Source organism: Protomyctophum parallelum (genome assembly GCF_964188405.1).
Source record: "Protomyctophum parallelum genome assembly, chromosome: 15".
In the NCBI taxonomy this organism is placed as follows: Eukaryota; Metazoa; Chordata; class Actinopteri; order Myctophiformes; family Myctophidae; genus Protomyctophum; species Protomyctophum parallelum.
In genome coordinates this window covers 336,764-362,002 of record NC_139710.1, presented here as the reverse complement: position 1 = coordinate 362,002, position 25,239 = coordinate 336,764, and positions in this window count along the sequence as shown.

Here is a 25,239-nt window from a genome sequence, read left to right as displayed (position 1 = left end):
CGGATCTGCACCATTTCCCATATTCCATCCTGATTGGCAAAGATTGGAACAAACAAACAAAAAACATGTTTATATTACTCCTAAACATTCCTATCCTCCTGGTGGAGACCTGTGCCCAGAAGGGCACTTTTTCTAGTTAATTCTGTTTCCACTGATCTCTCTCAAGTTGTTTCTACAGCTTAATCGGAGTCCACCTGTGGTGAATTCAGTTGATTAAACTTGATTTGGAAAGACACACACCTGTCTATATAAGCTCTCACAGTTGGCAGTGCACGTTGCAACACAAACCAAACATGAAGTCAAAAGAATTGTCTTCAGACCTCCGAAACAGGATTGTTTCGAGGCACAAATCTGGGGAAGGGTACAGAAAAAATTCTGCTGCTTTGAAGGTCCCAGTGAGCACTGTGGCCTGCATCATCCTTAAATGGAAGAAGTTTGGAACCACCAGGAATCTCCCTAGAGCTGGCCGCAATCGGGGGAGAAGGGCCTTAATCAGAGAGGTGACCAAGGACCCGACGGTCACTCTGTCAGAGCTCCAGCGTTCCTCTGTGGAGAGAGGAGAAACTTCAAGAAGGACAACCATCTCTGCAGCAATCCACCAATCAGGCTTGTATGGTAGAGTGGCCAGGCGCAAGCCCCTCCTTACTAAAAAGCACATGGCAGCCCGACTGGAGTTTGCCAAAAGGCACCCGGTGGACTCTCAGACCATGAGAAAAAAAATCCTCTGGTCTGATGAGACAAAGATTGAACTATTTGGCATGAATTCCATGCGTCGTGTTTGGAGGAGACCAGGCACCGCTCATCACCTGGAGAACACCATCCCTACAGTGAAGCATGGTGGTGGCATCATCATGCTGTGGGGGTGTTTTTCATCAGCAGGACCTGGACTAGTCAGGATTGAGGGAAAGATGAACGCAGCCATGTACAGAGACATCTTGGATGAAAACCTGTTCTAGAGTGCTGTTGACCTCAGACTAGGACGACGCTTCATCTTTCAGCAGGACAACGACCCAAAGCACACAGCCAAAATATCAAAGGAGTGGCTTCAGAACAACCATGTCAATGTCCTTGAGTGGCCCAGCCAGAGCCCAGACCTGAATCCCATCGAACATCTCTGGAGAGATCTGAAAATGGCTGTACACCGACGCTCCCCATCCAACCTGATGGAGCTTGAGAGGGTCTGTAAGGAAGAATGGGCAAAACTGCCCAAGAATAGGTGTGCCAAACTTGTAGCAACCTATTCAAAAAGACTTGAGGCTGTAATTGCTGCCAGAGGAGCTTCTACAAAGTATTAAGCAAACGTTATGAATACTTATGCTCATATGATTTCTTTGTTATTTTTATTTTTAATACATTTACAAAAGTCGCATCAAAACTTCTTTCATGTTGTCATTATGGGGTGTTTTGTGTAGAATTCTGAGAAAAAAAATGAATTTATTCCTATTATCAATAGGGCTGTAACATAAAAGAATGTGGGAAAAGTGAAGCGTTCTGCATACTTTCCGGACTGACTGTATCTTCTTTTCACAGGTGGCTAATGAGCAAGAGGGGAAAAATGGCCCCGAACACGGTCAAGTCCTACCTCCTGGACCTTTCCAAGTCCATTGACCACCTTGAGCACTCAGGCTTCAGGCCCCAGTCCAAGCTGTCCACAAGTGACCTGAAGCAAATCCCATATCGGATCAACAGATATCAGGAGGAGTTCATGCAGAAGGTCAAAAAACACCGCTACGAAACTCTCAAGACAAAAACGAGTGAGTATACTTTCTGACCCTTAACCCTTGGCCTACAATTCACGGAAAAAACGGAATTAATCGAAAAATCTAAACCTCCCGTTAACGGAAAAAACGGAATTGGGGGCTTTTTGGCGCATAGGCTAGGTGGGGGTCTAATGCAACTTGTCACAAAGTTTCGTCTTGCTGTGATCAATGGTTGGTTCACAATTAATTGTTCAACCACTAGAGGACAGCAAGGTCTAACCAAAAACAGAGAGAGGCATAACATGCCTCCAAACGCTAACGTAAATCACTTCACTTGTTGCCATATGCATGAAACGTGTGAACCGTGGCTACTGGCTAGCATATCACAGTCATTCAACACTTCAACGGCCTCCTTTCATCTGTGTCGGAATGACCTCAATGTCTCAAGCAAATAAATACAAAACATGATCAAACGACCAAAAACACACACACAACAGCAGCTCCGGGGGAGGGGGGGGGGGGCAGCCGCGGCTCGGTAACCCATTCCACAACCAAAACAAACAGACAACTTTATCTCTCCATTTATTTTATTTGTGTCACTCTGACCCCAGCTATATTGCCGACTTTGCACACAAGACATCATCACAGCATCACATCAAAAGAAAAAAACAACAACAAGGATCTAGCCGCCCCGTAATCCAAAACAAGCGCCTGCATCGCCTAAACAACGCCTAAAATCAAAGGAAACCAATCAAAACAAACAGTGGAAAGGCGTTCGATTTTCTCACGGTTTTGTGGGAGTAGGTAGATTTGAAGTGAAGAGTGAAGACGTGTTTGGAGAGAGCGATCGTAGTACTGTATCTGTGTTGCCTGTATTTGTTTGAGAGTGATCATGTCGGCTCGTAAGCGTGCATCTCGTGGTGGTGGTGGAGGAGTAGGTGAGGATGGTGACTCTAGTGTTGAGCCTCAGCCTAGTGTTGCTGTAGCTGCTCCAGGCTTTCCAGGCGGGCGAGGAAAGGTCCCGAGACGCCGCAGCCGCGGTGGTTCTGCTGGCGACGAGGCTAAACCTGGCCCCAGTGGTTTGAGTGGATCATCCAGCCACACTCGTGTGGGTCGCGGTTCTGCTGCTCGGGATGAGACTAAACCTGGCCCCAGTGGTTTGAGTGGATCCAGCCACACTCGTGTGGGTCGCGGTTCTGCTGCTCGGGATGAGACTAAACCTGGCCCCAGTGGTTCAGCGAGTGGATCCAGCGACACTCGTGTGGGTCGCCCTCCAGCTCGTGGGAGTCGTGGCCGGTCCACTCATGGCCGTGGGGGGCGCAAACTTCCTGCAGCTCCGGGCCGTGGTCAGTCGACGCTGGATGCCTTTGTCCGTGCCATCCCGAAGGCTGATACGGGGTCTGAGTTGGAGTCGGATGTAGAAGAAGATCGATTGATCAAGCTATCCCAGTCTTCTCGTGCCATCAATCCGATCGATGCTGGTTCCGTCCCTTCATCCCAGTCATCTCATGTATCGGCCTCGGGTGCGTCGACTCCACGTTCCTGTCATACCCGGGCATGGTTGGAAAGACAGCGACTAGAGTCTCCATTCAGCTCTCAACATAGTGTTAGATCTCTGAAGTCTGCTGGGATAGATTCTGGGGACGAAAGTTCCGGTCAGTCTTGGTCACCGATCCGTGAACGACGCAGACGCAGTGATAGGGACAAGCGCCGCTATACTGATGGTATGTATAATTATAATTTATTTATGTAATATTTATTTGAATCGCAAAAATGTAAGTTGTTAGTCTGGATAGTGTAACTAATTCATGCCTATTGATTTGTGTTCTTTTTTTTTGTAGAGCGATTTGACTCTGACGAGTTCACATGGACTTCTGACGAGTCTGACGAATACGGCTCGTCAGAATATGAAGACGACGAGTCGTCCCTTTGCTCTGGAGGCAAGATTTGTTTTATTCATTTTCAGAACTAACTAAATGGCAACTGTCTGGGACTGTCTGAATTATGTCATTCAAGCAAAAAAAGAGAAGAATCGTATAAAATAGTGCATATCATCCTAGATTGTTGTTATCTGACTAAAATATATAATTTACTCTGCCATTTTCAGATGTGGAGATAAGTAATGCAGCTCTCCCGTCACCAGATGCCTCTGTTGGTGCTGATGGCAGTGCAGGCAGAGGTAAGTTACATTTCTGCACACAAAATGAGACTGTGGGCTCATTTACTATCATGTATTGTATTGCAGAGCTTGTAGATTGGCTATTTGAACTATTCAAAAATAGTTAAAAAAAAAGGCAAAGACGTTTAGTAATCTATATTATCTAAATAAATATATATTCTATTGTGTCTTCAGCCAAGAAGGCCAGGGAAGCAACCTCACAACCACCTGATGCTGTTGGCAGGGCAGGCAGAGGTAAACATTACATTTCTTCACACAAATAAAATGCATTTATTGTATTGGTAAACTGAGACTCATGTGGCCTCTATTTACATCATATATTGTATTGTCTGCTTGTAGATTGGCTATTTGAACTATTCAAAAATAGTAAAAAAAAAAGGCAAAGAAGTTTAGGTATAAGGGATTTAGCATGTCATTCAAGCTGGGTGTGCACATCCTAGGTTATCTAAATGAGTAATTATGTATATGCATTTTCAGGTCGGAAGAGGTCTGATTCACTGAGGTCTCTCAGGTCTGCCGTAGTCTGTAGTCTGGTTGCGGGGGCAACAGCGAGCTCTGTTGCCCCCGCAACCAGACTACGGATAAGCGGTTGAAGATGGATGGACATTGTGTGTGTGTGATATGCAAGTACATATATAAAATACATACTTTGTGAATTGGAGAGGGAAATTTAGAGCTCTCGAGCTGTTGCCCCCGCAACCAGACTACGGATAAGCGGTTGAAGATGGATGGACATTGTGTGTAAGTGTGATATGCAAGTACATATACAACCGCTTATCCGTAGTCTGGTTGCGGGGGCAACAGCTCTAGAGAGCACTAGATTTCCCTCTCCAATTCACAAAGTATGTATTGTGTATACAGGGTTCCCCAATTAGCGGCCCGCGGGCCATCTGCGGCCCACGGAGCGCCCCCTTGGGCTGTTTACCTCTAGCGCTGATGTTTATTGTAAGTAATTATATATTTCTATTTTTTCAGGTCGAGGCAAACCACAGCGTGTTGAGCCAGAGTGGCGTCACCTGGATGCCAGTGGTTGGCAGCCCCAGTCCTTCCCGTTCACTGGAACATCAGGTCCTCGCGGCCAGGCAGCAGCCCTGCAGTCTGTAGAGCCTTCTGACTTTTTAGAACTGTTCCTCACAGACGAGCTACTGACTGAGATGGTGACGCAGACCAATTTGTACACAGCGCAGAGCATAGCAGCGGTACCACGAACGGGTCAGTCCAGGATCAACGCGTGGAAGGATTTGGACGTCAAAGAGCTGAAGGACTTTTTTGGACTCGTCTTCCTCACCGGGCTCATCCACAAGGCAGATCTGGCAGACTACTGGTCAACCGACGAAGCCCTGGCAACGCCGTACTTCGGGTTAGTAATGGGTCGGAACCGGTTCCAACTCATCCTGAAGTTTCTCCACTACACCGATCGGCGGGAGGATAAAGACGACCGAATTTTCAAGATCCGCCCCATCCTGGACTACCTCGTAAAGAGATGGAAGGAGATGTTCCAGCCGGGTCAGAACATCGCAATCGATGAAGGTACGTTGCTATGGAAAGGCCGCCTTTCCTTCCGCGTGTACAACCCACAGAAACCGGTTCACTACGGCATAAAGTCCTACATTCTTGCCGATAGTGCTTCAGCCTACTGTCACAACTTGCAACCGTATATTGGAGTGTATAGCTCGTTGATGGACACCGTCACCTCTCTGCTTGGAGACTTGGCAGGGAAGGGTCATGTGCTATACATGGACAATTATTACAACAGTGTGTCTTTGTGTGAGCACCTTCTGCAACTGAAGACGCATACCTGTGGCACCATCCGGGGTAACAGAGGCACACCCCGAGAGGTCCAGGAGGCCAGCCTGGCCACCCTGAAAAACCCTGACCGAATAGCCATGACCACTGGAAAAGTCATGACTGTTGCGTGGAGGGACAGCAAGGTGGTGCGAATTGTGTCGACCTTCCACCAGGACACTGTGGTCAATGTGCTGAAGTGGCAGAAAGGCGGGACCCGCATAGAATATGAAAAGCCCCAGTCGGCGGTAGACTACAACCAGTGGATGAACGGGGTGGATAAGCTGGACCAGCACATCACCTATTATCCCTGGACCAGGAAAACCTCCAAGTGGACGACGAAGTTCCTCATGTACCTTTTCCAAATTAGCATGTACAATGCCTTTGTCCTGTACCGCATGCAGAACCCTGACGGTTGCTGTAAAGACATGAAAAGCTTCATCCACAACATCATCCTGAAGTGGTCTACGCCCAAACGAGAGACCCGGAGAGCGCCTCACAGAAACCCAAGGGTCAGGCTAACGGCCAACATTGCACCCCTGCCAACACGCCATGTCCTGGAAAAGCTTCCCCCCACTAAAAGGAAGCTAAACCCTGGCAAACGGTGCAATATGTGTAGTCCACAGGGGGGTCCACGACCTGTTTTCAGTGTGTGGTGTGCTTCGTCCCTCTGCACAGAGGTGCATGTCACATCCGGTACCACACGGAACAAGAACTACCCTATGCATGATGTGACATGCACCTTTGTGCAGAGGGACGAAGTCATGTTTTTTTTTATTTTGATGTCATGTTTCTTATGTTTTTGTTTTTTTGAAGAGGTGCTGTACTGAAAATTTAGTTTGTCATAGTCTCTTGAATAGTTTTCAGTTAGTTTTAGTCACCTGGAATGTTTTAGTGTTAGTCTAGTTTTAGTCGACTAAATCTACAGTTGATTTAGTAGACTAAAATGTTTTTTGGCGGGCCTTGATGCCGTATTAGTACAGGTCACCTAAAAACACACATGATGACTCATACAGGTGAAAAGCCCTTCTCTTGTACAGTGTGTGTGGTAAAGGCTTTACGGAGAAAGGTAGTCTAAAATCACACATGATGACTCATACAGGTGAAAAGCCCTTCTCTTGTACAGTGTGTGGTAAAGGCTTTAATGAGAAAGGTAGTCTAAAATCACACGATGACTCATACGGGCGAAAAGCCCTTTTCTTGTACAGTATGTGGTAAAGGCTGTGTTCCCAACATTTACTTGCTGAAAATGGCAGATCTACAAACTCACATGTCATGTTTCTTATATGTTGTTTTTTTGAAGAGGTGCTGTACTGAAACTTTAGTTTGTCGTAGTCTCTTGAATAGATTTCAGTTTTTCAGTTGGTTTTAGTCACCTGGAATGTTTTAGTGTTAGTCTAGTTTTAGTCGACTAAATCTACAGTTGATTTAGTAGACTAAAATCTATTTTGGCGGGCCTTGATGCCGTGGTAATGGCTGAAATATTCTTGGTTATGCACTTGGTTGAGTGCTGAAAATAGCAGATGTACAAACTCACAACACGTCACGACGCGTTGTGAGCTTGTAGATCGGCTATTTACTTGCTGAAAATAGCCGATCTACAAGCTCACAACGCGTCGCGATACATGGCATGTATACTCTGTCTGTAACTACAGTATTATTTCTCTGAAAAATAAATTTATGGTGGAGAGATGATTCAAAAGTGGCTGTTCTTTTCTCAAACCAAGGTGTATGCAACTGCCTAGAAGTAAAGCACTGAATATGCTAGACACTTATATATTTTTTCTGGGTAAAGTAGAGTCCTTGATGTTTCATTTGAGCTATTTCATGTCTTGGTCATCATATCACATAAGTTTATATTGGCCTTGAAAGAGAAATACCTGGATTTCTCAAAGGGCCTTTTTGCTCAAACTATCGTGCATTCAACTGCCTAGTAAGTAAAGAACACAACATTCTAGAAACATATTTTGTAAAGTAGAGACTTAGAGCTTCCAAATGAGCTATTGTGTGTCACTGTAGTCATATCACACAGTGTTTTATGGAGCTTCACCATGCGCTGACTTTAGTCAGCGCATGGTGTTTTCAACGGCCCATAAATATAGAATGCAACATGCTGGAAATACAGCTATAATTATGTGGGTCCTTGACATGAAATATTGAGCACCACTGATATTAAATATTGAGCACCACTGATATTGAAACATGAGGTATTTCAGAAAACTGTCATGATTCAGAAGACATTTTGCAGAATCGATTAATGGGTTAAGAATAAAATGGTTCTTTATTTCCCAACCACACAGAAATACACGACACTGTGTGGTAAACAAACTGATTATCTTCCTGATCACCAACTATGATGCTCCATTCTGTGTAAAACGTAAGGTTTTTGAGGCTGCTTTCTCATCAGCTATATTGTAAGGGTGTGAGGCTTGGTTGAAAATCCCCTTAAAGTCTGTTGAAACTCTTTACATTGTAACAATCGCCCTTTACTCATTCAAGGCAAATTACTACTAAGGAAAAATTAAGCAGGATCGTGGGGTTATAGTCAGAATTCTTTATATAGAGATGCTAAGCCATAGCAATTGACATACTCAAAAGTAGACAGTACACTTCATTGATAACGCCTCTCTCTGTCTCTTTCCCTATCAAACAAAATAAACAGGCACACACACTTAAACCAACAATCAATAATTATTTCCCAAGCCCCCCCAAAGTCAGCAGAGAATCAAGTCCGCGTTCGTCGTCCCCCTCAAATGAGGCGCGCGCACGCGAGTGTACAACTGTTCCAACGCAACGAAAAGTTCCTCTGCTCAAAAACGGTCCAACGGAAATACGAAAACGCTCGGGGTACCCCTATATTTATGATCCTTTAAAGAACACTTTTGGAACGGTCTCACCGGTAGCAGTAGCCCTGTTAGCCTCCAAACACCGGCAGGTAATCCTCAATTCCAACGCCGATCCCGACGGCAGCGGCATACGTGATGCCCAATCCGCTGGGCCCGACAGTTCCTTATAATTACTGTGGCTGCAGATACGCTCGTTTAAACATTAAATAGCTGTCTCAATGTAAACGCTATCTGGCGCCTGGAGCTCCTCTCCTCCTCTATGCAGGCCTGCACTCTGTTTGTTGTGAGATCTCACCTCCCCGTGTGTCACTTCCTCTACTAGTAACCTTGGGTGGTGACAATCAACCGGTCACTGACAGCTGTCAATCACCCCTGTACCAGACCCGTTACCTTTCACATGTGAATAGAAGATAATAATATTTAAATACTCAGCATCACACGTTACATTTCTTTACATAAACGATAACCTGCATAGGTAAAATAAAGCAGAAAAACATTGAAATGTGCTTCGTCACAACATGTCTGGAGTGAAATCCCTACTTGGGGTTAGGGTTAGGGTCTGTTGTGGTCAATGGGGCGTTTTAACATAGGAGTTGATAGGAAAACTTCACTGGGGGAGGGGAATTGTTTGAAAATGTGTGTTAGACATATTGATATTTCTCGCCCAATATCTGAAACGGACCCTAACTAACCCTAACTGGGGGGACACTGCGGGGGCACTGTCTGGGGAGGAACTGGGGGCCAGTGGCACTTGGGGGATCACAGTGGTGACGACCTCGCCAGTACCTTTACTAATCCCGATGAACTTTTGTTTTAAGACAAGGGAAAGCGCAGGACACCTCAGTCCAAGGTGGAATGCCCCATCTGCTTTGGGGAGTTTGGGGAGTTTCCTTAAGTCACACCTCCAGAATAAACACCGTCTGGAGGATGAGGAGAGGCTCCTCGTTCAGGATTACGCCAACGGCAGGTAAAGTCGACTCCAGGAGCATCATTGTTAAATGAAAATTATGATATGATATGATTATTGTGTAATGGTGTAATAAGCAGACACTTTCTACACTAACGTGGCTTACCTTGTCTTCGTTTGTTAGGGATCGCATAAAGGACAAGCACACCTGTCCTGTATGCGAGAAAAAAAAAGTGTCCAGGTTGGACAAACATCTGACCGATGTCCATCAGTTGACGGTAAGTTAATGCTTTTTTGCTTACTACTTAACAACTAGAACCACCCAAACAAAGATTTATATTCAGATCACTTTGGCAAGCCCCCTTGGCTTCTTACGGTCCCCATGACATGTTGAAGTCAAATCCTGCCAGGGAACACATATTAGGTCAATAAAAAATGTACGACACAATAACCAGTGATTTATAAGGCTGTACTTTTCAACAGGGACCAGTTATGAAGGCATATCTTGTCACTGCCAAGCGCATGGTGTGCGTGGAGAAGCTGAGAGCGCTACGGGCCACGGGCTATGACGTGATATCGTGCCTGGACCTGCCCGGAGCTGGTGGTAGGTTCAATGACCATTACAATTATATTAATACTTGTGTGTTGTGTTTGTAGTGGTATTGGAAACCAAAATTTCCCTATCAAATCTATGTTAAAACGCCCAATTAACTGACCCTAAACATAGGTTAATAATGTGTGTTTCAGAAGATCCTGCTGGTTTAACCCGGCCTCCACCACCACAGGCCCCCACCACCTCTGCCGCCTCTGTCGGCCCCGCCACCCCCACCACCTCTGCCGCCCCTGTCGGCCTTGCCAGCCCTGCCGCCCCTGACGGCCCCGGCACCCCCCCCCCCCCCCTGCCGCCTTTGTTCGGCAAGCGCGGCCGAGGTGAAGCGCTTGACCGTGGTCGTGGAAGTACTCAAGCAGGAAATTCTCTGAGGGACTTCAAACAGTGTGTGACCACACCCAAAAAGGGTGTGGTCGCCACCGCCACCTCCTCCCGGGCGGTGAAGCCGGTGCGTTATGGGCTGCACAGGGTCATTGGCAGCCAAAGCAAGGTGTACACCGCGTACACCTTGCATGAGGCTGCCAATGCCCAATCCCCCCTTGACCATCATGGGGTTGCAGGTATGTCAGGGAGCTTGTTGGGTGTATTCAGGGCGGCTGATGTCGGTGCCGTACAGTTGAACTTTGTTCAACTGTATTGTGATGGGCCGCACCGACATCAGTCGCCGGTCTACAGGCACCCAATAAGCTCCCTGATCCTTTCCATGGGGCTGGTGAAGGTGGAAGTGGCCCGGGCACTGCACAGGAGGGCCAGTGCATACCTGAGTCACTTCAAGGACCTCTGCTCGAAGATGGGTGTCCTGCTGAGCGCCAGGCTGGAGGGCGTGGTGAGGATAGAAAACGGTTGTCCCAAACCCGTTTCCACCGCCCCGGAGGACATTATCGACCTTCCCCAGCTGAAGGCTCTCCTGGCGGAATACCCCCTCCTCGTTCCAGTGGGGAATGCTGCTGGCAAGGATCTGTCCCCACAGGTCCGTGAGGTGGGGACACACCTTTGTCAGCAGCTGCTAACCCTGCTGGAATTGAGGAAGGAGCTGGGGGGGTATGATGCCACCTGGGGGGCCTTCCAGGCAGAATTAGCCTTAGAGGAACTCTTCCACGGATAGCCCAGGGAGAATGCAGACCATTTCTATAGCATATCCCTGGGCTGCTCCTCTGTGGCGGCGAGGAGCCTCACAAGGGAAATGGGCTTCCTCGCACTGGCCCTGTTGACCTCGGCCAGTGCGGGGGAGCTCCCCCCCCCATGCATTTCAACGCTGGCACCAAGGACATGGTCCTGCAGATTTGGCGTCTGGTAGACCACGTTGAAGCCCAGGACCATGTTCTTGGTGCCGAGCTTGTTACAGTGCTTCTGGAGGACGTGTACAGCGGCAGGGGGAAGGACAGGCCCTACGACCTCCAGGCCCTGCAGGATCCGAAGACCCTATACCCAAAAAAGGATGTGAAGGAGTCCATGACCTACCGAGCCCTGGCGAAGGAGGTCCTCCAACACAAAAAGCACTTCCGTTTTGTGTTGGGGAACACCTTCGCCAGGGCTTGTGACATCCTGTTAACACACGGAAAGGACATATTGGTCCTGCACCAGATGGGGACTAGACCAGCGGTCGAGGTGGCCCGAGTGACCTCCCTCACCACCGAGGTCCTAGACAACCTTGTGAGGAAGTGTTAGGGTTAGTTAGGGTTCATTTCGTTAGGTTTTTTGGTTTCACGCCAGACTAAAGAGTCCAGCAATTGTTAACCACACACAAGACACAATCATAAGGCTTGCTGAAACAGCAATTTCACCCATTTATATATTACCCTAGCCGATTATCAGGAAACCACCACACAGTTCAATGATCCACACTTCACAGCTCTGCTTGCTGATTATCCGACGCAAATCTGCGTCGCAATCATCAATTTGTAATCAAAGAAAGCTTCTGCAGTCTGCACACACCTGTACAACAATAACAACGCCACAGCAGGGTGTACTGGGGCCTATTTCACGGATCTTGGATTAACTAATCCGCGATTTAGGCCAAAGCCAGGCTTTTTAAATCCTGATCTTTACAGCCTGGTTTATTCCGTTCCACTAAAGCCAAGCGAGGCTCAGCATTGGCGGATTTGGCGAGCCGGGATCAGCAAGCCTCGCTTACAAGCGCGTGCATGCATCCCTTGAAAAGCCATGATGCCGATCATAGATTTCTTGAGCCTGTCCAATCATGACCGAGGAGAGCAAATCTGCAGGGAGAGCTGCGGCTTTCAGCATTGAGGAGCATGAAAATGTAATGCTCTATTATGAGGAAGCCAAGGAGATTATTAAAAAAAGGGAAACACATAAACAAGGCGAGGGAGAGAGCGTGGCAAACTATTGCCGACAGATTGAACGTGTAAGTTGTAAAGCATATTATATATATAGGCCTATAGTCGAAGTCCATAAATATATAACTCAGTGAACCTATAGCCCCGAGTTGTGGAGGGTGAGCTATAGTTCCAAACGGGCTTAAACTTTAAGGGCACTTTCTCCAAATAGCGCACTGAGCGCATTTGTGCAATGCAAACGCCAAACTAATAGGCGAGTGCGCTCCGGATTCGGTACGGTATGGAATTATATCCTACTAATCTACATGCTGTATTATGCACCATGAAATGTTGACATTACATTAAGTCTGTCTGTCTGTCTATCTGTCTGCATGCACTGTGTTATTCCATCATAATTTGAGACTGAGTGGAAGGCACATAACCTACAGGCCTACAGCCAACATGGCTGTAATGGATTGCATTTTGGGAAGTCATTCACTATTTAATTCATATGAACTTATTAATGTACAGCACAAACAACATAGGTGTAACTAGAACTGCACTCTGTCGAGTGCATACTTGCTTGTTGCACACTAGTAGGCCATAAATGGCCAACTAGTGCGCAAGCAGAGCGCGCATGTAATGTTTTCGCCCGCTGTAAACTGCCAAATCTCAGTATCTCTGTGAAGGAATGTTTGAAATGATTAATGTTTAGATGTAATTATTTGCTACCTACTATACATGTAAACATTTAGTATTAAGTATGATTCTAGTTTCTATCTATATAAGAAATACTGTTTTATCGTTGTAGATATATTCTGGATCCCTTTTTTTTCAGAGAAAAATAAATCACTTGAATGTGTTGAAAAAAAAGGTATATAAACTGAATTAAAATATGTTATACAGTATACTTTTTCTGTAAACGGTGGAATCTCAATATCTCTGTGAAGGAACATTTGAAATGTGTAATTATTAGGTGTAACTATTTACTACCTATCTAATTTATGTATGTAAACGCCTATAAAAAAAAGTATATAAACTGAATTAAAAATTTAATTTTAATTCTGGGTGCCTGCCATGCAATGGCAGAAACACAGGTTGAAATCCGCAACACATACTTAATCGTAATCATCAAGACACGAAACTTTGACGTCTACGACCGGCCGCACGGTTTACCAAAGCCCCACAATATATACATCGAAACGTGCGGCTCGGCCGGGAATGGTGTGCTTGTGCTTTTCTTTCCGTTTCGGGTTACCGTGCCGACGTAATTCGCAATAAACGACGCGAAAAATGCCCCATGCAAAGTCAATGGGGAGACGCGGGTAAAAACAGAAAACGACACGTTACTTTGGAGCCACATTGCTCTGGCATACTGTTACGTAGGAACACAATTTAAACCTCAAACAGCACACGAGGCCATCGACTTTGTTGTGGTTCAGACGGAATTTGAATGCGTTGCACGGTTTGCCCACTATCTCAGTTCAAAGTGTGTGTGGTCTGAGCAAAAATCTATTCTGGGTGCCTGCCATGCAATGGCAGAAACACAGGTTGAAATCCGCAACACATACTTAATCGTAATCATCAAGACACGAAACTTTGACGTCTACGGCCGGCCGCACGGTTTACCAAAGCCCCACAATATATACATCGAAACGTGCGGCTCGGCCGGGAATGGTGTGCTTGTGCTTTTCTTTCCGTTTCGGGTTACCGTGCCGACGTAATTCGCAATAAACGACGCGAAAAATGCCCCATGCAAAGTCAATGGGGAGACGCGGGTAAAAACAGAAAACGACACGTTACTTTGGAGCCACATTGCTCTGGCATACTGTTACGTAGAAACACAATTTAAACCTCAAACAGCACACGAGGCCATCGACTTTGTTGTGGTTCAGACGGAATTTGAATGCGTTGCACGGTTTGCCCGCTATCTCAGTTCAAAGTGTGTGTGGTCTGAGCAAAAATCTCGACTCTCAGTGTCGCACGGCCAGAGAGAGAGCGGGTCAGAGGGAGAAGCCAATGTGAAAACTGTAGCGAAATTCTCCGAACAAATCGTCCTCACGGCCAAAATATTAACTTTACACGCATGGGTTTCGGTAATTTTGTAGCCACACTCGTCCTCTTTCACCCAATGTCACAACCACAGCCCAGATTCATACGGTACGTGAACTACAGCCCTGAAAGCGACAGGTGTACCATCATAATGTGTCATAGAACTTCATGTTAACTGCTTGAATGAGTCAGCAGTTTTTTCATCACAAACACAATTTCTTAACTCGCTCTCATAACCACGTTTTTTATCGTACCAATACCACGATCGCACACGGCGTACCTCAATGTCTCGGGTCACTCACGGCGAAAACAAAAATCGCATTTGACGTTTACTTTTTGCGATAGAGCAATTTGTTCGGACATACGTTCTCTCACTGAATCAGTGTGGTTTTAACTTTCAATAGTGTTTGCATTTGCATAGACTAGCCCTAGCCCAGGTGAAATTGATACTTTGTTAATGATTCAAGGTCAAGTTGACCACCTCTCAAACACGCGCACACACGAACGCACATGCACGCACATGCACACATGTGCACGCACACACACACATTGAAAGTCAATGGAGAAAATCGGGGAAACACATAACTCTGTCATTTCTCGACCGTTTCAGACGCGGGGTGGCTCGCCAGAACCGGGTTGCCCCCCTGAGCGCACACACACACGCACACGCACGCGCACGCACACACACAAACCCTGTCTTCCTATTGGCTGGCCTTTACACAGCTCCAACTATTGCTTACAACATGCTACAGCCTCAAATTTTGGTACATGGACGTAGACCATCAAGAGGAACAAGCTGTAATGGCTTAATTGCTTAAGCTCCGCCCCTCTGTATTCCTATTGGCTGGCCTTTACACAGCTATAACTTTTGTTTGCAACATGCTACAGTCTTGAAACTTGCTCCATGCACTTAGACCAAGTTGACCACCACTCGCACACACACACATTGAAAGTCAATGGAGAAAATCGGGGAAACACGTAACTGTCATTTCTCGACCGTTTCAGAAGCAGGGCGGCTCGCCGGAACCGGGCCGCCCCCCTGAACGAAACCAAATGGACCCTTACAGCTCAGACATCTTAGCATTAGCATGTTAGCATGATATCATTAGCATGTTAGCATGTTAGCATTAGCATGTTAGCATGTTAGCATTAGCATGTTAGCATGATAGCATTAGCATGTTAGCATTAGCATGTTAGCATGATAGCATTAGCATGTTAGCGTTAGCATGATATCATGTTAGCATTAGCATGTTAGCATGTTAGCATTAGCATGTTAGCATGATAGCATTAGCATGATAGCATTAGCATGTTAGCGTTAGCATGATATCATGTTAGCATTAGCATGTTAGCATGATAGCATTAGCATGTTAGCATTAGCATGTTAGCATGATAGCATTAGCATGTTAGCATGATAGCATTAGCATGTTAGCATTAGCATGTTAACATTAGCATGTTAGCATTAGCATGTTAGCGTTAGCATGATATCATGTTAGCATTAGCATGTTAGCATTAGCATGTTAGCATGATAGCATTAGCATGTTAGCATTAGCATGTTAGCATGATAGCATTAGCATGTTAGCATTAGCATGTTAGCATTAGCATGTTAGCATGATAGCATTAGCATGTTAGCATTAGCATGTTAGCATGTTAGCATTAGAATGTTGGTGGCAACGTAATGCGCAATAAATAAATTGAAAGTCAATGGGGAGACCTGGCTCACATGTAACCATATGGACCCTTCTGAGAGGCTAAATGTCATCAAATGGTGGTCCGTGGCTCAAATGCTGCACAGACTTGGCGAGCTTCAGGCACCCAGTAAAATTTCTTGAAATTTTGTTTTTTTAAATCTATTTCATGTTAGACTATAGTGATATTAATACTAAATCATGGTCAGAGTAATATGTGTCTCTAACTTCAATTTCTATAATAATACTTTCACATTTGTTAAAATATACATGATCTAAAATATTTCCGTAATCTGTAGTTGGATTTGTATTTAATTGTTTAAAGCCTAATTTTGACATGTAGGTCTTTATACTTCTTTCTATCTTAGTATTATGGTCTTCATTGAAATCTCCTATTATCAAAATTGCAGAAGTCGGAGATGATATATACTGTACCATGTATTCGAGAAATGTGTTTAATTTTGAAAGCTCTGTTTTAGGTGATCTGTACATAAGAATGATATATAGATTTTTATTCTGGGTGCCTGCCATGCAATGGCAGAAACACAGGTTGAAATCCGCAACACATACTTAATCGTAATCATCAAGACACGAAACTTTGACGTCTACGGCCGGCCGCACGGTTTACCAAAGCCCCACAATATATACATCGAAACGTGCGGCTCGGCCGGGAATGGTGTGCTTGTGCTTTTCTTTCCGTTTCGGGTTACCGTGCCGACGTAATTCGCAATAAACGACGCGAAAAATGCCCCATGCAAAGTCAATGGGGAAACGCGGGTAAAAACAGAAAACGACACGTTACTTTGGAGCCACATTGCTCTGGCATACTGTTACGTAGAAACACGATTTAAACCTCAAACAGCACACGAGGCCATCGACTTTGTTGTGGTTCAGACGGAATTCGAATGCGTTGCACGGTTTGCCCGCTATCTCAGTTCAAAGTGTGTGTGGTCTGAGCAAAACTCTCGACTCTCAGTGTCGCACGGCCAGAGAGAGAGCGGGTCAGAGGGAGAAGCCAATGTGAAAACTGTAGCGAAATTCTCCGAACAAATCATCCTCACGGCCAAAATATTAACTTTACACGCATGGGTTTTGGTAATTTTGTAGCCACACTCGTCCTCTTTCACCCAATGTCACAACCACAGCCCAGATTCATACGGTACGTGAACTACAGCCCTGAAAGCGACAGGTGTACCATCATAATGTGTCATAGAACTTCATGTTAACTGCTTGAATGAGTCAGCAATTTTTTCATCACAAACACAATTTCTTAACTCGCTCTTATGACCACGTGTTTTATCGTACCAATACCACGATCGCACACGGCGTACCTCAATGTCTCGGGTCACTCACGGCGAAAACAAAAATCACATTCGACTTTTACTTTTTGCGCTAGAGCAATTTGTTCGGACCGTATGTCTGAACAAATTCTCTCATTGAGTCAGTGTGTTTTTTACTTTCAATAGTGGGTGCATTTGCATAGCGTATCCCAGCTGAAAATGATACATTGTTAATGATTCAAGGTGAAGTTGACCACCTCTCACACACGAACGCACACGCACGCACATGCACACATGTGCACGCACACACACACACATTGAAAGTCAATGGAGACAATTGGGGAAACACGTAACTCTGTCATTTCTCAACCGTTTCAGACGCGGGGTGGCTCACCAGAACCGGGTTGCCCCCCTGAGCGCACACACACACACGCACGCGCACGCACACACACAAACCCTGTCTTCCTATTGGCTGGCCTTTACACAGCTCCAAATATTGCTTACAACATGCTACAGCCTCAAACTTTGGTACATGGACGTAGACCATCAAGAGGAACAAGCTGTAATGGCTTAATTGCTTAAGCCCCGCCCCTCTGTATTCCTATTGGCTGGCCTTTACACAGCTATAACTTGTGTTTGCAACATGCTACAGTCTTGAAACTTGCTCCATGCACTTAGACCAAGTTGACCACCACTCGCACACACACACATTGAAAGTCAATGGAGAAAATCGGGGAAACACGTAACTGTCATTTCTCGACCGTTTCAGAAGCAGGGCGGCTCGCCGGAACCGGGCCGCCCCCCTGAACGAAACCAAATGGACCCTTACAGCTCAGACATCTTAGCATTAGCATGTTAGCATGATATCATTAGCATGTTAGCATTAGCATGTTAGCATGTTAGCATTAGCATGTTAGCATTAGCATGTTAGCATGATAGCATTAGCATGTTAGCATTAGCATGTTAGCATGATAGCATTAGCATGTTAGCGTTAGCATGATATCATGTTAGCATTAGCATGTTAGCATGATAGCATTAGCATGATAGCATGATAGCATTAGCATGATAGCATTAGCATGTTAGCGTTAGCATGATATCATGTTAGCATTAGCATGTTAGCATGATAGCATTAGCATGTTAGCATTAGCATGTTAGCATGATAGCATTAGCATGTTAGCATTAGCATGTTAACATTAGCATGTTAGCATTAGCATGTTAGCGTTAGCATGATATCATGTTAGCATTAGCATGTTAGCATTAGCATGTTAGCATGATAGCATTAGCATGTTAGCATTAGCATGTTAGCATGATAGCATTAGCATGTTAGCATTAGCATGTTAGCATGATAGCATTAGCATGTTAGCATTAGCATGTTAGCATGTTAGCATTAGAATGTTGGTGGCAACGTAATGCGCAATAAATAAATTGAAAGTCAATGGGGAGACCTGGCTCACATGTAACCATATGGACCCTTCTGAGAGGCTAAATGTCATCAAATGGTGGTCCGTGGCTCAAATGCTGCACAGACTTGGCGAGCTTCAGGCACCCAGTAAAATTTCTTGAAATTTTGTTTCTAGTCTTTTACATGTATACATATATGTTCTACTTTCTCTAATATCCTGCTTTCAGTTGGAATTTCTTCAATGGAAATATCTTCTTTTATAGCAAACATAACTCCCCCACCTATATCTTTTTCTCTATATCTTTTCCTCATCCGCAGAAAAACATCAAATCTGTGCCCGTATTGCTGGATCAATGATGACGAAATGACCATATTTCTTACGTCATCATTTAGAGCTAGTCATACACGTATTTCTTACGTCATTATTTAGAGCTAGTCATACATCAAATCTGTACCCATATTGCTGGACCAATGATGACGAAATGACCATATTTCTTACATACACACCACGTACTCTAGTCCCAGCAGATCAGGCACAATTTGGTAAATTATTTTTTTATTGATTATGTATATAGTATACGTATGACTAGCTCTAAATGATGACGTAAGAAATATATATAGTATATATATAGTATACTGTATAAAGTGTGTAGTTGTAAGTTGATTACAACTGTGGTCACTTTGGTCCAAAAACCGTGACAGCCGTTCCGCCATTTCAGGACCCCCCCAGAAAAACATCAAATCTGTGCCCGTATTGCTGGACCAATGATGACGAAATGACCATATTTCTTACGTCATCATTTAGAGCTAGTCATACACGTATTTCTTACGTCATCATTTAGAGCTAGTCATACACATACACACACATTTGAGGCTTACGCAGAAAAACATCAAATCTGTGTCCGTATTGCTGGATCAATGATGACGAAATGACCATATTTCTTACGTCATCATTTAGAGCTAGTCATACACGTATTTCTTACGTCATCATTTAGAGCTAGTCATACATCAAATCTGTGCCCGTATTGCTGGACCAATGATGACGAAATGACCATATTTCTTACATACACACCACGTACTCTGGTCCCAGCAGATCAGGCACAATTTGGTAAATTATTTGTTATTGATTATGTATATAGTATACGTATGACTAGCTCTAAATGATGACGTAAGAAATATATATAGTATATATATAGTATATAGGCATATACTATATATGTATACATATATACTCTATACTCTATACTGTATAAAGTGTGTAGTTGTAAGTTGATTAGCGGTATTCTGTGGTCACTTTGGTCCAAAAACCGTGACAGCCGTTCCGCCATTTCAGGACCCCCCCAGAAAAACATCAAATCTGTGCCCGTATTGCTGGACCAATGATGACGAAATGACCATATTTCTTACGTCATCATTTAGAGCTAGTCATACACGTATGTGTATGACTAGCTCTAAATGATGACGTAAGAAATACGTGTATGACTAGCTCTAAATGATGACGTAAGAAATATGGTCATTTCGTCATCATTGGTCCAGCAATACGGGCACAGATTTGATGTTTTTCTGGGGGGGTCCTGAAATGGCGGAACGGCTGTCACGACAAATGGACCAGGCCGATCACATTACTTGCGCGCTCTGCTTGCGCAAGTAAAGAGAACTTGGGAGCAGTGCAAAGTAAAACACAAGAACATCTTACAGAATGGTAAGTGCCTGCTGTCTCAATATAAAATGTACAATTGAAGGATAAATCACTTATTCACTTATATGCTGCTCACTTTTATTATTATTTTTAGCAATAAAAATGAAAAACTATGTGTGTGGCACGGGCGGTGGCCCTTCCACACAAGAGTACACCCCAGCAGAGGACCTGGCCCTATCGTTAAATGAAGGCAGGCCTGTGGTGGAAGGGATCCAGCCACAGACTCTGTGCCCCCGAGCAGTCTACCTCTTTTGTAGCAGGTTGGTATATACATTTGTTCAGTACCCTACTGCTGCACATGCAGAACATAATCAACACCATTCAGTGGTATTATGTGGACTGGCTGATGCAAAGGTCTGACATTATTGTCTTGCAGTGTCAGGAAGGGCCATGATCTTGATAGAGCCTCCAGAAGGGGGGGGGGGGGGGGGGGGGGGGGGCAGATGAGGAGACTCTGTCGGTGGTGGAGGTATCATGTCAGATTGTCTATCATCTATTAAATAAATATATTTTTAGAAGTCAGTGATGTGCTTGTCATATAAAATATAATTTCCTAACAGGAGGACCCATACCTGCAGGCATTTGACGGCCAGCGGGCCAATGCAGTGAGTTGGCCTATATAACTGCTGTACTAATTGATATGTGTTTAACAGACTTCACAGACTATCAGGAATCTATACGCCAAACACCTGAGACCTCGAAATTGAGGCAATGGAGACAGCAAGTATGGTCATCATTTCAATGCACACTTCAATGACTGTAACACAATGTATTAATCATATTTTCTCCTCTCTCCTATAGGATACAATAAACTGAATAAATGCATGTCATCTCTCAGTATTTATTGGTGCAAATAAGAGAGTGCAGAGATTATCCTGCTATTATGCAGTCCTAATTATTGCATTTTTACTTATTATTATTACTGCTTATGCAGAGATGCAGCTGTAAATAGACAGTGGATCTGTTCATGAATCAATATTGATTCCTTAACGTTGATTCAATATAATGTCAACCCAAATCTACATGTAGATTATCGTTGAATCAATGTTGATTCCTAACATTGATTCAATATAAAATCAACCCAAATGTGCATGTAGATTACCATTTAGATGATGGTTGAATCAACATTGATATAGTGTCAGTTATGGTTGAAAACCTAATGTTGATTCAACATGTAACTCTCTTTGCACTTTTTATATAATTTCAACGTCAGGTTTCAATGTGGATTAAATATTTCTGCCTAAGCACATTTCAACGTTGATTCACCCATATTTTGCTATCTGGGGACAGTAGGTGTGGTTTATGTGTTGTTTTCCTATTGATCCATGATGTACTGCACACAAACATATTGACGGCCGGCGGAGGACACGATCGGCGGCGCGCGGGGACCGCCTCACGTCGGCGGCGCGCCATGACTTGCTAGCTGGGCAACCACCAACTCCATGGATTACATCAACAGGAAGGGGAGATTTTCGCTAAACGTCCAAGCCACCTGTGATTATAGACATCACTTTATGGATGTTGTTGTGAAATGGCCTGGGAGTGTTCACGACGCTCGTGTCTTCGCAAACTCAAAATTAAATGTCCATTTCAAGACTGCCCGCATCCCTGCATTGGAAAAGAGGATTGTGGAGGATGAAGACCCCATCCCTATATTCCTTCCTGGAGACCTGGCATATCCTTTAATGCCGTACCTAATGAAGGAGTATGCCAATGGGGGGTGCAATCCCCAACAGCAGTACTTTGGCCTGTCTCTGTGCAGAGGCCGGATGGTCATAGAGTGCGCCTTTGGGCGATTGAAGGCCAGGTTTGGGGTCCTTAAGAAGGCAATGGACATAAATATGATCGATCTCCCGTTTGTCATTTATGCATGTTTTGTTCTTCACAACTATTGCGAGGTCTGTAAGGAGACTATTGATGACAGCATTGTGAGGGAAGCTGTTCAGTTTGACAGGGACTTCCAGCCTCCCACGCAAAATAACCGAAGAACAGAGTCAGACTGCAATGAAACGGAGGGAAAGAGAGTCAGAAGGGTACTGACCAAGTTTCTTGACCCTTGACCTATTCAGACCGGGAGAGCATGGGCATCTGTGTCATTTTAGATTTATTTTGAGTGTTGGGCATAACAAATTGGCACAGTTACAAGCTCACAGCGCACCACTTTGTGCGGCGTGCCACACTGCAAGCTTGCACATCTTGAAAGTGTTGAATGCTTTCTGTTTTGTTTGTATTGTTTACTATTTTCAAAAACATTTGTTTACATTTTGAACATGTGAAGCTGCAGTGAGTAATTTTCTTAAGCAAATTTTGATGCATATACTTTCTCTTGAATACATTCTCAATACGGGACGGGAAAGAGATGGGCTTGAGAATGAGATTTTAGTTTATTACAGTTTGCACAGACAGTTTATAGCAGACACAACAAGCCATTTGAGTTTTTGTTTTGTGTTCTTATTTTTTCAGTGAGTGGCAAATGTGACAATGTTGTCACTTTAACCCATGAGAACTGGGACAGCATGTGTGCTGTGATTTATGTTATTATTCTGGGTGCCTGCCATGCAATGGCAGAAACACAGGTTGAAATCCGCAACCAATACTTAATAATTATCATCATTAAGACACGAAACTTCGACGTCTATGGCCGGCCGCACGGTTTACCAAAGCCCCACAATATATACATCGAAACGTGCGGCTCGGCCGGGAATGGTGTGCTTGTGCTTTTCTTTCCGTTTCGGGTTACCGTGCCAACGTAATTCGCAATAAACAAGGCGAAAAATGCCCCATGCAAAGTCAATGGGGAAACGCGGGTAAAAACAGAAAACGACACGTTACTTTGGAGCCACATTACTCTGGCATATTGTTACGTAGAAACACGATTTAAACCTCAAACAGCACACGAGGCCATCGACTTTGTCGTGGTTCAGACGGAATTCGAATACGTTGCACGGTTTGCCCGCTGTCGCAGTTCAAAGTGTGTGTGGTCTGAGCAAAAATCTCGACTTGCAGTGTCGCACGGCCAGAGAGAGAGCGGGTCAGAGGGACAAGACATTGTGAAGACTGTAGCGAAATTCTCCGAACAAATCGTCCTCACGGCCAAAATATTAACTTTACACGCATGGGTTTCGGTAATTTTGTAGCCACACTCGTCCTTTTTCACCCAATGTCACAACCACAGCCCAGATTCATACGGTACGTGAACTACAGCCCTGAAAGCGACAGGTGTACCATCATAATGTGTCATACAACTCCATGTTAAATGCATGAATGAGTCAGCAGTTTTTTCATCACAAACACAATTTCTTAACTCGCTCTCATAACCACGTTTTTTATCGTACCAATACCACGATCGCACACGGCGTACCTCAATGTCTCGGGTCACTCACGGCGAAAACAAAAATCGCATTTGACGTTTACTTTTTGCGATAGAGCAATTTGTTCGGACATACGTTCTCTCACTGAATCAGTGTGGTTTTAACTTTCAATAGTGTTTGCATTCGCATAGACTAGCCCTAGCCCAGGTGAAATTGATACTTTGTTAATTATTCAAGGTCAAGTTGACCACCTCTCAAACACGCGCACACACGAACGCACATGCACGCACATGCACACATGTGCACGCACACACACACATTGAAAGTCAATGGAGAAAATCGGGGAAACACGTAACTCTGTCATTTCTCGACCGTTTCAGAAGCAGGGCGGCTCGCCGGAACCGGGCCGCCCCCCTGAACGAAACCAAATGGACCCTTACAGCTCAGACATCTTAGCATTAGCATGTTAGCATGATAGCATTAGCATGTTAGCATTAGCATGTTAGCATGTTAGCATTAGCATGTTAGCATGATAGCATTAGCATGTTAGCATTAGCATGTTAGCATTAGCATGTTAGCATATTAGCATGTTAGCATTAGCATGTTAGCATTAGCATGTTAGCATGTTAGCATTAGCATGTTAGCATTAGCATGTTAGCATGATAACATTAGCATGTTAGCATTAGCATGTTAGCATGTTAGCATTAGAATGTTAGCATGATAGCATTAACATGTTAGCATGATAGCATTAGCATGTTAGCATTAGCATGTTTGCATGATAGCATTAGCATGTTAGCATGATAGCATTAGCATTTAGCATGTTAGCATTATCATGTTAGCATTAGCATGTTAGCATGATAGCATTAGCATGTTAGCATTAGCATGATAGCATTAGCATGTTAGCATGATATCATTAGCATGTTAGCATTAGCATATTAGCATGTTAGCATTAGCATGTTAGCATATTAGCATGTTAGCATTAACATGTTAGCATTAGCATGTTAGCATTAGCATGTTAGCATGATAGCATTAATGCTGCACAGACTTGGCGAGCTTCAGGCACCCAGTAAAATTTCTTGATTTTTTTTTTCTAGTGTTTAGTTAGTCCTTCCCTTGTGTTGCTACCTTGTCGTGGTGGGAAGGCTTGTGTGTCTCCGTGACTCTGAGGGCTATACCGGAGGGGGTTCATACCAATACCCCCGGCAGGTTCAACCAAGCCGGGCAGGTCTCAGGGGAGAGGCCAGACGAAAAGCAGCACCTGGTCACCTGGTTGGGTGTGGGGGTAACCTCACCCCGTCAAAAGAACGTCGTTACAGAAACACGAAAAAGAGCCAAATGTTTGAGCAGATTCTTGTAGGTGGTCTTGAAATGTATATGTTTTTTGAGTGCAATGACAAACATTTCTTTACAGATTTGTAGATTATATACTGTTCAGTTCTGGTTGTATGTGCATGACACAAAACATTTCAAATACGATATTCTTTTTGGGTCACGGCCTGAAAAG